The 13,325-nt window shown below is 53.5% G+C and overlaps 1 protein-coding gene across 1 annotated transcript in view; it reads left to right on the forward strand.

The window, feature by feature from the left end:
• The first annotated feature begins 4,616 nt into the window (after positions 1 to 4,616).
• RPH3AL (rabphilin 3A like (without C2 domains)) overlaps positions 4,617 to 13,325 on the forward strand; it is a 96,013-nt gene continuing 87,304 nt past the window's right edge. The window contains 1 exon segment of the mRNA XM_053662740.1: positions 4,617 to 4,810. The gene's annotated coding sequence lies outside the window, so the exon portion shown is untranslated.

The raw sequence follows: 13,325 nt of genomic DNA on the forward strand, positions 1-13,325 counted from the left end.
GGTCATACGGTAATTTGGTATTTAACTTTTTGAGGACCTGCCAAAGTGTTTTCCACAGTGGCTGCACCACTTGACATCCATACCAGCAATATACAAGAGTTCCAGTTTTTCCATATCCTTATCAGTGCTTGCTAGTTTCCATTTTTTAAATTATAACCATCCGCCCTGGCTGGCGTGGCTCAGTGGATTGAGTGCCAGACTGCAAACCCAAAGGTCGCTGGTTCCATCCCCAGTCAGGGCACATGCCTGGGTTGTGGGCCAGGTCACCAGTTGGGGGTGTGCAAGAGGCAGTCAACTGGTGTATCTCTCACATGTGGATGTTTCTCTCCCTCTCTTTCTCCCTTCCTTTCCTTCTCTCTAAAAATAAATAAAGTCTTTAAAAATAAAAACAAGACTTCCGGCCAAGATGGAGGCGTGGGTAGACATACTGGGCCTCCTCACTGGCATAACCAAAAGAAGACAACAACAATGTAGAAACAAAATAACAACCAGAACTGAGAGAAAATCGAACTGTATGGAAGTCCGACAACCAAGGAGTTAAAGAAGAAACATTCTTCCAGACCAGTAGGAGGGGCAGAGTCAGGCAGCTCACAGCAAAGCTGCTGGCAGACTAGGGTGCACAAGGCGGCGGCGGCGGGCAGACCCAGCTAGGCGGCCGATTGTGGACTGGGGCGCGGTGTGCAAGGCTGCAGCTGGCCAGCAAGGCAGCAGGGGGCGGACCAGGCAGTCCCACATTCATGTGCAGATAAACCAGGTGAAACTGGGGAGCAGGACTGCACAACCTAGGGTCCCAGAGCAGGGAAATAAAGCCTCAAACTACCAATTGAAAACACCTGTGGGAGTTAAGGTGCCAGGAGAGACTGCCAGCCTCACAGGAGAGTTGATTGGAGAGACCCACAGGGTTCTAGAATGTACACAAGCCCACCCACCCAGGAATCAGCACCAGAAGGGCGCAGTTTGCTTGGGGGAAGCAGGAGAAGGGACTGAAATATAAGAACAGAGCAAGCACCATTGTTTCCTCTGGGACCCCTCCCCCACACACTGCATCACAACCCAGATGTGGGTTGCCCTGCCCTGGTGAACACCTAAGGCTCTGCCCCTCACTGCATAACGGGCACAACAAGACAAAAAAAAAAAATGGCCCAAACAGAAGAACAGATCAAAGTTCCAGAACAAATACAACTAAGCTACAAAGAGATAGCCAACCTATCAGAGATGCACAGTTCAAAACACTGGTGATCAGGATGCTCACAGAATTGGTTGGTCGTAAATTAGATGAAAAAAATGAAGGCTACACTAAGTGAAATGAAGGAAAATGCACAGGGAACCGATAGTGATGGGAAGGAAACTGGGACTCAAATCAATGAAGTGTGCCAGAAGGAAGAAAGAAACAACCAAATAGAAAAGAATGAAAAAACAAGTATTTGAAAAAATGAGGAGAGGCTTAAGACCTCCAGGACATCCTTAAACATTCCAACATCTGAATTATAGGGGTACCAGAAGGGGACAGGAAAGAGCAATAAGTGGAAAAGTTATTTGAACAAATAATAAAGGAGAATTTCCCAAATCTAAGCAAAAGAAACAGAATTCCAGGAAATCCAGGAAGCTCAGAGAGTCCCAAAGAAGGTGGACCCAAGAAGGAACACACCAAGGCATATCATCATTACATCAGCCAAGATTCAAATGAAGGAGAGAATCCTAGAAGCAGCAAGAGATAAGGAGACAGTCATCTACAAAGGAGTTCCCATCAGACTGTCAGCTGATTTCTCAAAAGAGACCTCGCAGGCAAGAAGGGGCTGGAAAGAACTATTCCAAGTCATGAACACCAAAGACCTACAACCAAGATTGCTCTATCCAGCAAAGCTTTCATTTAGAATGAAAGGGCAGATAAAGCACTTCTCAGATAAGGTCAAGTTCAAGGAGTTCATCATCACCAAGCCCTTATTATATGAAATGTTAAAGGGACTTATCTAAGAAAAAGAAGATCAAAAACATGTATAGTAAAATGACAGCAAATTCACAATTATTAACAACCACACCTAAAACAAAAACAAAAGCAGACTAAGCAAACAAGTAGAACAGGAATAGAACCACAGAAATGAAGATCACATGGAGGGTTATCAACAGGGGAGTGGGAGGGGGAGAGAGAGGGAAAAGGTACAGAGAACAAGAAGCATAAGTGATAGGTATAAAATAGACAGGGAGGAGTTAAGAATAGTATTGGAAATGGAGAAGCCAAAGAACTCATATGTAGGACCCATGGACAGGAACTAAAGGGGGGAATGTGGGTGGGAGGGGCTGTGCAGGGTGGAGGGGAATGAAAGGGGGAATGGGACAGCTGTAATAGCATAATCAATAAAATACATTTTAAACATATATATGAAAATGAAAAATTGTAGCCGTCCTAGTAGATGTGAAGTGGTATCTCATTGTGGTTTTGAATTTCCTTGCTGGCTAATGATGCTTAGCACCTTTGCATGTTCTCTTGGGCGTGTATATGTTTTCTCTGGAGAAATGTGTGGTCATGTCCATGTTTTAAGTGAGTTGTCTCGTTGTTGTGGAGTTGTAAGAGTTTTTCCTACACTCAGGCTTAGGCCTTTATCAGATACAGGATTTGCAGGTGTTTTTCCCATTCTCGGGGTGGCCACTTCGCCTTCCTGAGAGCGCCGTTTGGTGCAGCTTTGAGGTCAGTGAAGTCCAGCTTGTCTGGTTTTCTTCTCTTGTTGTGTATGTTTTTGGTGTTAATAATCACAGAAACCACTTCCAATCTCAGTTCATGGAGATTTACCTCTGTGTTTTCTTCTAAGAATTGCATGGTTTAGGCTTTTGATCCTTTAAGAATTAAACGTTTCCGATGGTGTGAGGTAAGGGGTGCATCGTCATTCTGCTGTGTGTGGCTGCCCAGCTGCCACTCACCATTTGTTGACTCTTCTTTCCCCGTTGAATGGTGCTGACACCTCCCTGAGGTCAGGTATGGATGTGTGGGCTTATTTCTGGGCTCTCAATTCTGTCCCAGTGTGTGTGGTGTGTTATCCAGGCACAAGGTCAGTTTGTGCTGCTCTCAGGAAGCACTTCGCCCAGCGGGAGAGTTGGACACATTCAGAAACCACCAGACACTGGGAGGTGCTGTAAGAGGTAAAGAGTAAGCGTGTCCGAGGATGCAGGAGCGAACAGTGTGCTTCAGGCTGGGCAGAGGGCGTGCAGGGGGGCGGGGCTGCTGGGGGAGGTACAGGCTTGGACACAAAGGATGAATGCAAGTATTTTCGTTCGTCTGGAGACAATTTGCCAAGGTGGGGGGGATAGAGCCTGTGGATGGTCCTGAATTCCCAGGTGAGGACTTGGGGCCCGACTTGGAAGTGTCGGAGCAAAGCTGGGCCTTTTGAGCACCCTCTGGTGGCAGGGTAGGCTGGGTCTGGGTGGGGAGCCTGGAGGCAGGGGAACCACCTGGGATCACAGGGTGGCTGAAGTCTGCGGGAGCACCTGAGTCACGTAGTGGGAATGGTGGGCAGCAGGGGCTTCCAGAGACCTGTGCTGTCCAGCCTCCCTGCTCTGTGGGCAGAGGGCAGGGCAACAGCAGCACTCGAGCAGGTTAGCAGAGGCCGCGGTTGGTTGCCCATAGCATGAGCCTGTACCTCTGATCCCGCTGCGGCCGGCGCCAGGAAACCCACAACAGCCTGCCTCCTCAGCGTTCCCTGCGGGTTGCTCTGGCCCGGTAACGCTGATCGCGGTTTCCAATCAGCCGCCAATTCCTGCATGTCTCAGTTTCTGTGAACAGCTGGTTGGCCAATTCCTGCATGTCTCAGTTTCTGTGAACTCCTGGCACTCCCCTGAGTTCTGGGAGCATGGGAGATGCTTGGAGGATACCTCCTGGTCTGTTGCTTTCATCGGGTGCCAAATACTGAAGCCAAGGCTCCCTGGAGCAGAGAGGGTGATGGGAAGTCCCTGGGCTCAGCTCAGTCAGTGGGGCCAAACTGAGGGCCAGGGGCAGCTGTGTGGCCTTGAGAGAGTGACTTTGCCTCCCAAGAGCAGGGTCTGAGCCCCTTCTCTGGAAGAGAGGGTGTCATGCCATCCCCTTGGGATTATGAGAAACTTCAGGTGGCAGCTCTGGGCAAGCACCTGGCAGGTGGGCAGTGTCCTGTAGAGCCGACTGTTGTCCCTTCCCAGTTCAGTAGCTCAGGGTCAAGCTGAGCATGTGCAGGCATGTTTAATTTGTGGGCTTCTCCTAAAAGCTTTGAAAACTACTGGCAGATATGCTGGTGGTTCTGTCTGGCCTTTCCCCTGCTCATCTTCTCTGTGCCAGAAAACACTCCGGAGGTAGTTCCCTCTTCTCACTCTCAGATGACCCCCCCACCATTGCCCGAGTCCTCAGCAGTCCTCACAATGGTGGTTCGTGACAGGCACCCCCACTTGTTTGGGGTCTTAGCCTCTGCTAGCAGAACAGGGAGTGTGCACAGAAGTTGACAGCTGGTCCCAGGCAGCACGGCGCTTAACCTTGGAGTGGGGACAGGGAAACGTCTGTTTGTGTTTCCACGAATGAGCAGGGACAGCTGGCCCCCAGATAGCAGGTCAGGTCAGCTGGGAGGTGCCTCGGCTGCTGCTTTAAGCAAACAGCCAGGGCCAGGGTCCCTGCCCCAGCTCCGCCAACGCGGGCGGAAGGAGGATGGAGTCCCTGTCGGAGCCCCACAGAGCCACCTGAGGGCTGGTGTCCTGGTCAGGCTGTGCGGTGGCTGCTGGGGGAGCCAGCAGTGTGGGACGCTGCTCCTGGGGACCTGGAGGACTGCCCCTGAGGAACTGGGACTTGACCGAGCAGGTGAGAAGGGGCGGGTTCGTTTTTCTTCCAGAGGCTTTTTTGCTTCAGAGCGTTTTCTCTTGGGCTCTTCCAACAAGCAGCTCACATGTGATCTACAGTCAGATTTCCTCTACACAAACCCTGTTTGCCTGGGAGTTTCCAGACACACACAGATCGCATGCACGGATGCAGGCTTCTGTCTCTGCACTGAGGACACAGCAGTAACACCCCTCACCGCGGGCCCAGCCAGGCGCCCGCAGCCCCAGGAAGACTAGACGTTTTCTGAGCGAAGAACCCAGGGGGCCTGGAATCCTGCCGACGGCGAAGGCTCGATTTCATTCTGATCACCTTTCTGTCAGGCTCCGATTCTATCCCCCGTTCCTTGTTTGTGCTGGAGACCCACCTCCCTCTTTATTTTTAGAGTCTGGCGATTCTTATGGAACATTTCTCAAAATAGTGATTTTAAATGCACAAACAAGTTCCGAAGGAAACCAATTACATCGACTCATAGTTGATCAGGATATATTTTTTAAAAACAAACTTTTGATATAATGATCTGTGTGCTTCTTTTTTTTAATTGATTGATTATAGAATGAGGAAGAGAGGAAGGAAGAAAGAGAGAAAATTCATACCTTGTTCTGCCTATTTATGCATTCATTGGTTAATTCTTGTATGTGCCCCAACCAGAGATCGAACCCACAACCTTGGCATATCAGGACAAAGCTCTAACCAACTGAGCTACCCAGCCACAGCTTCTTCATTGAAGCTTTACGTAAACAGCCTTGAGGTAGATCTTGTAACTATTATAAAGGTAGCGTTGAGCAAAAAAAAAAAAAAAATATTTTGACCTATCTGCAACTCTGCATTGTGATATAAAAATAGCTGAGATTCTACGGATGACCCAGGCACAAGTTCTGTTAATACTGTGGTGTGTTGCTGATATTCATAGATAAAGGAAATAGAAAAGTTCAGTTGTGGGTTAACGAAAATAAAGATATAGTTTGTTCCCATCCAAGTTCACAGCCCACCTGTTAAGAACTCCCAAGTCAAACAATGACAGAAGAGACCGTCCTCATATGTCCTCTTCCTGCCTCGACCATGACAGCCCCGTGTCTCAGGCGGAGACCCTCGCCCTGGCCCTGAGCACCCTGGGGGCCCCAGGGCAGCTTAAACATCCCTGCACACCTCCTCGGGGGTCCACTGGGCCCGCTGTCCCCCACCACCAGGTAGGGCTCTGGGTCCTGTTTTCCCCATGTAGAATGGGGTGAACGGTGGCCCCCCAGAAGGACATGTTGAAGTCCTAACCCCCAGAACCTCCCAATGGGACCTCATTTGGAAATAGCAGCATTGCGGATATAATTAGCTAAAACGAGGTCAGATTGGCATCTCCTTTCGTCTTAATGTTCTATGACGAGTGTCCTTATAAGAAGAGAGACTCAGAGAGAAGGAGGCCAGGTGAAGGCAAGAGACACAGGGAGGTGGCCACGTGGGGTCGCAGAGGCCGGAACGCCCGCGAGATGAAGACAGAGGTCGGCGACGCAGCCGGAAGCTGCGGAATGCCAGGGATTGCCGGCCAACGCCAGAAACCGAGGGAGGAGCCGGGGACAGACACGTCCCGGGCCCTTCGGGGAGAACCCTGCCCTGCAGGTTCTTGGTTTTGGGCTTCGAGGGTCTAGAACGATCCCAAGCCTCCCAGCTTTGGTATTTGCGTCAGAGGCCCTAGGAGACAATATCATGAGACCTGTGAGACCCCTGGGCCCCTCGGGCCCCTCCTTCTTGTGCGCTCCCGGGTCACTCCAGGAACCTGGTTACCCTGTAGCCTTGACTCTGCTATCACCTTGCTTCGGGACTTCTTCTGCCTTGTTTCAGGCCTTCCAGAGATGACAAAAGTGAACTGTGCCTCCGGGACAGGGAGGCAGGGTGTGGAGCTGTTGAAATTGGAGGGCCAGCACTTGAAGGGAGAGGAGGAAGAGTGGGAGCCTTTGCATAGCGTTTTGGCCCGGAAATGAGAAACTGATTTCAGTTCAACAAAAAGATAGGCAGGGGTTGGGGTTGATGGAATGGGTGTTTTAGACGAGGGTTTATTTTCCTGGGGAGAAGACCCCGCCGTGCTAAGCAGGGCCTCCCAGCTGTGTACCAGGGAAGGTCTTCCAAGGGTACAAAAATCAACCCTGCTCAGCCTGCAGCAAACTGGGATGCTAGGCATGTGCCTAGTGCATACTTGGCACTCAGTGCATGTTTGTTGAATGTGTGAGGGTAATGAAGCCAAAAGTAGCTGTTTCTTGTCCTTCTGGAGACAACAGCAGATGCTTAGCTCTGTGACTCAGCGGGGATGTCCCACAACGCAGGCCACAGGGCGTCCAGGGTCTACTGCTCCTCCAAGGGCACCACCGATGAGGAGGGTGGCAGGCGTGTGAGCAGGGGCTGCAGGGCTTTAGAGAAGCCCACCCCAGCGGAGGAATCTCAGCAGAGGGCTGAGGATAGGTAGGGTACCCTCATTTGTGAAACTCTTAACTAAATCCTCCTTAGAAAGGGATCTCTGGAGCCCTGGCTGGTGTGGCTCAGTGGACTGAGCGCTTTGCCTGCAAACCAAAGGGTCGCCGGTTGGATTCCCAGTCAGGGCACATGCCTGGGTTATAGTCCAGGTAACACTGATGTTTCTCTCCGTCCCTTACCCTCTCTAACAATAAATAAATAAATTCTATTTAAAAAGAGAGAGAAAAAAAACTTGAGAGAGAGAGAAAGGAAAGGATCAGTAGAATAAATTCACCGGTAACCCCAAAGCCGCCTCCTCTGGCCGCCGGGCTGTGTCCCCGGGGTTCCGTGCTGGCCGTGCTGGCCGTGCACCTGCCACTTGCTCCCACTTCTTGCACCTGATCCTGCGGTGGCCCCGTCCAGGCCGTTTGTCGTTTTGACACCGCGCCCGCTCGTGCCATTGTTGACCATTCCTCCAGCTGGAGTCCTTTCGAGGTGTTCCGTGGTTGCAGAGGGTGGGAACCACTTGGTGGAGGCAGGTGTCATGGGCCAGCCCTGTCCAGTGCCCGGCCCTGCACAGCGCTGGGAGGAAGGCAGGCTGAGGAGTGAGAGGCCGCACCGCAGGGCCTTGAACCCCAGGCTGGGGAGGCTGGGCATTACTCCACGGGCCACGGTGGGCCCTTGGAGGTGAGCAGATGTGTGCCGGACACCTGCCATGTCTCGGGCACTGAGCCAGCCCGTGGACGCCAAGATGCATCCTGAGAGCTGCAGTCTTCACGGGGGAAACAGAAGCAAAGTCCCCCCGTGAAGTGCTGGGCAGAGGCCAGGGGGTTGGTTCCCACTGGGAGCTGAGCGAGGAGGAGCTAGAGACTCCCCGAGGAGAGTGCTGGGCCCCTGCAGGTAGACAGCTCCACGGGACATGTGGGACGAGGCTGAGCAGGCGAGCAGCCGGAGCGCGTCAGGGTCCAGGTGCCTGGAGCGCGAGTTCCTGGAGCGAGGTGAGACTGGAAGGGCAGTCTGGGCCCCGTCATGGCTGACCTAGAGTGCGGCCTGGGTTTTCGCTTCAGCAGTTGGGGAGCTGCTGTGGGTCTTTAAACGGGGCTTCTAAGCATGGCCCCGCCTAGGCTTTAAGGACGGCCTCTGTGGCTGCCAAGTGGCCGGGGTCAGGTCAGCCCCATTAGGTAGCTTTTGCCACAGTCTGGGCAGGACTTGGGGAGAATCAGAGTGGGGGTGAGGGAGAAGAGTCACCTGAAGAGGCAGATCTGGCGGGGTTGCTGTGGTGGCCAACAGGGTGAGCTCCAGGGACAGTCACCAGGGAGTAGCTTCCTGGGGCTCCTCTCATCTCCGGGTCCCCGGAGCCCTGCCTTGTGCACAGTCAGCCCAGACATGCCGAGGGCCCCTCAGGTTTCAGACAGGCCTCGGGCTTCCTGTCTGCATCTTTCATCCTCCCAGCACGGCTCCTCTCGGCTCCCCTTATCTTGCGGCTGTTATCGTGTTTCCCGTATCATAGTAACAGAGCAGATGTCAGGGCTGTTGCTAAGGGTTCCCTGGCATATTAATACCTGGGAGTAGAACTGACAGCTCTTACAAGTGCCTCTGAGGCCCGGGGAAGCACTGAAGCACGCGGCTGGGTGGCAAGTATTCTTTTATATATTCATCCCTGCTTTTTCTCCCTCCCTTAGACGCCTCGTCTCCTCCCCTGCTTCCCCGCCCCGCCCCGCCTCTGCACAGCTAGGATGTGACCAGCAGCCACTCTCCCCTCCCCCACGCCCAGGGCAGGTGTGACAAAGGGTCTCCCAGCCTTCCCTAGGAAACTAAATGCAGGGCCCGGGGGCCTCTTTTTAAAACAATTTTTTTAAAAGATTCTATATATTTATTTTTAAAGAGGGGATAGGAGGGAGAAAGAGAGGGAGAGAAACATCAATGTGTGGTCGCCTCTCATGTGTCCCCTACTGGGGACCTGGCCCGCAACTCAGGCATGTGCCCTGACTGGGAGTTGAACTGGTGACCCTTTGGTTCACAGGCTGGCACCCAGTCCACTGAGCCACACCAGCCAGGGGGGAGGAAGCCTCTTTTCCAACCTGCACAGGCCTCTTGAGAAGGCCCTGGCCTTTCCCTAGACCTCCCTGCTCTGGCTCTGGCTCTGGCTCTGGCTCTGGCACGTGGCTGGGCAGCTTGCCTTGTGGGTCTCCCGCTTGCCTCCCCACCTGGTCTTTTTGGCCTTTCCACAGCTCACCAGTTTGAAAGTCAAACTCCGAACAGCCCCGGCAGGGGCTTGGCCAGATGCGGAGGTTGGGGTTGGGGTGCCATTTGTATGAGCTGCCTGTTGCCATGATAATGCTGCATAACAACCACCCCCCCAAAAAAAAACTCAGTGGTTTACGACGTTCATGTCTTGCTCCTGAGTCTGTGGGTTGGCAGCTGCTCTTGGCTGGTCCACACATTTCATTCATTCCCTACGTGGGCGGAAGGGTGCTTTTGTTCTCTCGGAGTCCTGCACTTGCTGGCGACTCGGGTTTGCCTTTGTACACGGTGTCCCCTCCCAGACCCTGCGGTTTCCTTCAGCCCTTCCGTTCCGCCTGCCCTTCTCCCCGTATCATTTCTCGTCTGTCCATGAGGCCGTCCATCCATATCACACCCTGTGGGGAGAGGGTCCATTGGCTCAGTTGTATCATTGAGTTTCCCTGAAATAAAATCAAGGGGGCGGAAAATGTCAGGGTCTAAAGGTGGGAGAGAGAACCACACCGGGCAAAGGTGTGGGCGAAAGGGAGCTGTCCTTTCTGGGACAGTGGCTTTGTCCCCTTCCCGGCTGGCCCTGGTAGGTGGGTCAGAGACCCTGTGGCGGGGTCGTTTCCAAGTCTGGTGCATCTTAGAGATGCCGCAGGCCGGCAGCGCTGGAGCGGCTGTAAGTTTTGGGGAGTGGGGTGTTGAACAGCAGCGCGTTCCTGGGTTGGTGGCCGTGTGGCGTTCACAGGAGTTTGCTCCCATTTCATCCTCACTGTGAGCCTGTGGTGGAGGCGGAGACCCACCCTTTGTAGAGAGGAACTGTGGGCTGCAGAGGTGTTAGCTGGCTCCAAGGCCAGTGACCCGTTACCAGGTTCTGAGCCCACGAGTCTGTTACGTGGGGAGAGCCTTCTTTTGTAGACTCAAATGTTTCTGGAGAGGAGGCCTTCTTTTTTTTTTAATCCTCACCTGAGGATATGCTTATTGATTTTAGAGAGAGAGGAAGGTGTGGAGGGTGAGGGAGAAGCATTGATTGGTTGCCTCCTGTTCACGCCCTGAAGGGAATCGACCTCACAGCCTTTTGGTGCACAGGACAACGCTTCAACCAACTGAACCACCCAGCCAGGGCAGGAGGCGTGTGTGTGTGTGTGTGTGTGTGTGTGTGTGTGTGTGTGTGTGTGTGTGATTAGAACACTGTATGCATTATTAAAACCACGTATTGGAGACTTACAGATAAGTTCTCCGCCTTTGAGCTCTGAGAAGATACAAAATCCACATTATTCCGCCAGGATGCAGTTGCCTTTAGCAGATCGTTTTGTGGTGGGCAGTTGTAGGGGCACCTCAGAGAGGCCTGCAGCCAGGAGCTTTGAGGGGCTGCAAACATTGCCATCATAAATGTCTCAAGATACGTGCAGAAAAATACCCTTCCTTTCCGTTTCGGGAATCTGTCCTACGGGAATAACCAGAGATGGGCACAAAGGCCTACCTCCCAGGTTACCAACTCCAGTGTCCGGTACCGCAGCACAGGGTCACGGGTGATCTTGTGCCTCCAGACAGGACGCGATGAAACATACCCAGAAGACCGAGTCACCGTTAATCATGGTTCTGAGGACTTTTAATACTGTGAGACGATGTGATGAGAAAGCAAACAGCATATGTAATAAGATGTGAAGAGCCTCCATCTGGGAGCGGCGGCGCCTGAGCTCAGGCTGTCTTTGCCGCTGCCATTCCGCAGCGCCCGGGAGACGGCCTGCGCGGCTGCGTTATGGTCACGCTCCGTGGGGAGTCGGCTGTGGCGGCAGCCTTTGCCTGCGGTGACTGATGCCCAGGGAGAGGGGCTCTGGACTTCGGGGGGATGGGAATTGGATCTTCCTGTAAACATGTGTTTGTTTTCACAGATCTTCCCCAGAAAGTTACCTGGCCTCATGGACCTCCACCCCCTCCCAGGTGTTTTCTCAGGAAGTCACCACCAGTCACCTCCTGTTCTTCTTCCCCCCAACGTGGCCCCCTGAGCCCCCCGCTACAGGGTTTAGAGGCACTTGACAGAATGCAGCCTCCGTGGGCTCGTCTCGGCCCGCGGGTGCAGGTGGTGCCCGAGGGCCACGTGGGCACACGGGCTCCCGGGAGGCCTCTCTGCTGTCAGGGCACAGCGGGAGCGTCGTTGGGGTGCTGTCAGGAGCCCTGGGCGCAGGCCACCCCCGGGGACGCTGAGTAACAAATGCCTATGAGCGAACGAGTCCCAGAGGGTGGCGAGAGCTTGTCTCTGCTCTGAGCGTGTCTGGCTTGTTGTCTGGATTCTTCCTTGTCTGGGAAAGGCCATCCCTGATGAAATCAGCCCAGACAAACAGATACTCACTGAACACCCTGTGCCGAGATGCAGAGGAGAGGGGCGGGGCCCCCTGGGGCCGCTGTCCAGCCGGGAGGGAGAGGTGGGAGCACCTCAGAGGAGGAGGATGTCTGGGGCCGGGTCTCAGGTAGAACATCCACCTCCCCCAGGACTCGCTTCCCTTCCCCAGCCCCACACACACACCACACACCACACACCACACATCACACACACATACCACACACACCATGCATACCACACACATACACACCACACACATATACCACACATACCACATACCACATACATATACCACACACCACGTACCACGCACCATACACACCACAACACACATACCACATACACCATGCATACCATACACATACACACAACACACATACCACATACACCATGCATACCACACACATACACACCACACACCATACACTGCACACACCACACATATACCACACACCATACACACCACAACACACATACCACATACACCATGCATACCACACACCATACACACCACACACCACACGTGAGTACCCTACACCCTACACGCACATCACACACCACATGCCATACATATACCATACCATACATACCACACACATGCACACCATACATACCACACATGACCACCATTACCACACATACCACATACATGCTATACCCTGTATCTCACATACACTGGACATATACGTCATACTCCCACACTACACACGCACACACACAACTCACACACACACACCTCTCTTCCTCATCCTCTTTCTCTCACAGCTGGAAGGGCCTCAGAGACAGGCCTGGCCCACGTGCCCCTCCTCCCCTCGCTCACAGAGGAGGCCAGGCTCTTGGCAGCCCCCTTTCCGTGAAGCCCGCTGCCTCAGCTCCCCTCCCAGCCCTCGGCCAGTTCCACCGTTCCCCTTGTGAATGTGTGGGTTCTCCTTCCCTGTTTTTTACTTGGCTTTTTAAGCCTCTGTTTTGTTCCTCATCATTTGATTTCTGTCCAAGACATTGACATTTATTAATACAAGGGCACATCCATATTCAACTGACGTGACACTGCACTTTGGAAGTTTGAAGGACCTGCTCCGAGAGGGTCTGAGCCCGGCAGTGCCTTGGGAAGGGCCCTCCCGACCCTCCTCCTTGAGCCCCCCACTGGGCGGGTCACAGAGCCCAGCAGGGGGTGCTGGGTGGTGGTGAGCACAGTTTGGCAGCGGAGCCACATGGTCAAGGGGGTGTAAGAAGCCGGGGACGGATTGGCTGACGGGTCAGGGAGCTGGCAGCTGGCTCAGACTGAGGAGGTTTGGAGAACCTAAGCTGGTTTTGTCGGCAAGTTCCTCAAGTATGGCTCCTCAGGCTGCCCGCCCTCTCCCACGTCTGCCCTGGGTTGCTCTTTTTGGGCAAAGGACAGCTCCGGGAGTGAGAGGAGTGGGGGCCCCGGATGTGCTCCTCCTCCCGGACCTGGCAGTGATGCTGGGGTGGGGGCTCAGGTCCCATCTCCCA

This window comes from Artibeus jamaicensis, unplaced genomic scaffold, assembly GCF_021234435.1.
Source record: "Artibeus jamaicensis isolate MK-2021 breed Jamaican fruit bat unplaced genomic scaffold, CSHL_Jam_final contig_2790, whole genome shotgun sequence".
Lineage (NCBI taxonomy): Eukaryota > Metazoa > Chordata > Mammalia > Chiroptera > Phyllostomidae > Artibeus > Artibeus jamaicensis.